Source organism: Cyprinus carpio, chromosome A2 (assembly GCF_018340385.1).
Source record: "Cyprinus carpio isolate SPL01 chromosome A2, ASM1834038v1, whole genome shotgun sequence".
Lineage (NCBI taxonomy): Eukaryota > Metazoa > Chordata > Actinopteri > Cypriniformes > Cyprinidae > Cyprinus > Cyprinus carpio.
Window position 1 is genome coordinate 2149583 of NC_056573.1, and position 2470 is coordinate 2152052.

A 2470-nucleotide genomic window follows, 5' to 3' on the forward strand; every position below is an offset into this window, starting at 1 on the left:
TGCAATAAAATACAGGTCTGGGAGCAATCATATGTAATGCAATTGTATTTAATTCAGTATTTAACCATTCCAGCCAGTTAATGAGTTAATTCATCCTGATGATGACAGATACTCATTATCATCACACACACACACACACACACACACACACACAAACAAACACACACACACTTGTGTGTTGATCCTCAAACCAGCACAGTGCTTCAGCTCAGTTAAGAGCTCAGCTGCTTTGTTTTGTTTGTTTTTCTTGACTGTCAGAAACCCGTCTTCATATTTCATCACATTACAGATGCCAAAGGACTGTCACAAGCGGTAAAATGCACAAAATGTATAATTACAGTCTGTTGCATAAGAAATGTGTCTCTGCATGTTTTGTTCAAGCCTGATCTCTAGTAGTACCATTAAAAACATGCTGCTGTCTACATTAATCTCTTTGTTTCGGATGATTAAACAACATTATTGTCCTGTAATGATATGACCTGTATACGGCTTAGATTAATAAGCATTTGCATCTGATGTAAAAAAATAGTGAATGCCACTGAACTTTGTTCTAATGAAGCTTTTTCAAATCATGATGCAAGTACAGACAAACATCAGGACCAAAGCGAGTTTGTGGCACATGATTCAACTGGAATTCCATTTATAAGTTCATAATGATGATTTTAATCACCGCACTAAATGATAATGAAAAAACTACCTGATATATTTGTTGTAATGTAGTCAAATATAAATGTAAAAATAAATAAATAAATAATCCTTAAGCTTAGGTGAAAACAAGGAATCTTTTTTTTTTTTCTTCAATTTAAAATGCCAACAACAAAAGCCCTTTTTGGCAGTGTTTTCAAGTGAAAATGGAGTCTTAACAGGCTTGCAGTTTTTCACTTGCACTTCAGTCTTCAGTCTTGTTTTTGTCTCTGTTGCTGAACCCTTTCAGGACGGCGTTTGGCAGCTGAAATGAAGGTTCACCCCAGTAATGAATGAGTCTTCTGTCTTCGGTCTGAACTCCTCTGGCCCGTGTTTCTCTCTCTTCAGGTGCAGAAATCATTAGTCCATCAGTCTGTCACTGTACCAACAGCATTTGCATCTGTGCTTCATCTGAACACTCACAAAGAGCAGCAGATGAGACTCATGTTTCAGAGACATGCTTCCACTAACACCTTATATCTTTTCATACATTTTTGTAACGTCTCGGTTACGTATGGTAACCCTCGCAAATTTTAAAATGCATATAATAATTGCAGATTGTTGTTACATCTGAAATTGATTGTTTGTCATGTGATTTAAATGCCCTATACTTTCTAAAGTTGTAACAATGAATAGATAAGTATTGTAATGTATTATTACTGTGGTTATAATTGCTAGCATGAGCTCACAATGCATTATAAGGTGCATTACAATGCCCATGCTTTTTTTATGCATAAAGTGTCACCATGTTTTCATGTGAGATGGTTAACAATATATGACAGAAACAAGCTGTGCTTCTTCTAATAGATTTTAAAGTGTCACAAGTCAAAAACAATAACAAAATCAAAAAATAACATAAAAAAAACATTTATAAAACATTTTTATGTTTATTTGATTTTGTTTTTGGTCACTGTCATTCCATTTCCCTTCGTAGTGAAGTTATCCCCATTTATTTGTTTGTTTGTTTGTTCATTTGTTTGTTTGTTAAACTGTATTTATGAATTCTGTTTTAAATAATATATATGTATTTTTCGAAAGTGGACATTGTTATCACTATATATTTATTTATTTGTTTGTTTTAAATTATCATTTAAATTGTTTTAAATAATATTTTTGTTTATTATTATTTTATTTATTTATTTTTGAAGAAAAAAAATTATATGTCCTCCTATTCACAGGGTTCACAGTGTGCTGTTCTTTATTAAAGGGATACTCCACCCCAAAATGAAAATTTTGTCATTAATCACTTACCTCCATGTCGTTCCAAACACGTAAAAGCTCTGTTTGTCTTCGGAACACAATTTAAGATATTTTGGATGAAAACCGGGAGGCCTGTGACTGTCCCATAGACTGCCAAATAAATAACAGTGTCAAGGTCCAGAAAAGTTTGAAAGACATCGTCAGAATACTTCATCTGCCATCAGACATGCAATCTGGGTTATATGAAGCAACGGGAACACTTTTTGTAAGCAAAGAAAACAAAATAACAACTTTATTCAACAATTCCTTTGTCAACGGTCTCCTCTGTGTCTCTCATTATCAGCGTATGCTCTTCTGTGTCATCCGCACCACAAGGATGTTATTTTAGTTTTCTTCATATACAAAAAGTGTCCCCGTTGCTTCATATAACCCAGATTGCACATCTGATGGCAGATGGAGTATTCTGACAAAGTCTTTCATACCTTTTATGGACCTTGACACTGTTATTACTCAGTCTATGGCCATCCTAAAAAAACCCTCACGTCTTTCAAACAAAATAAAATAAATTTCCTAACAAAAACAAACA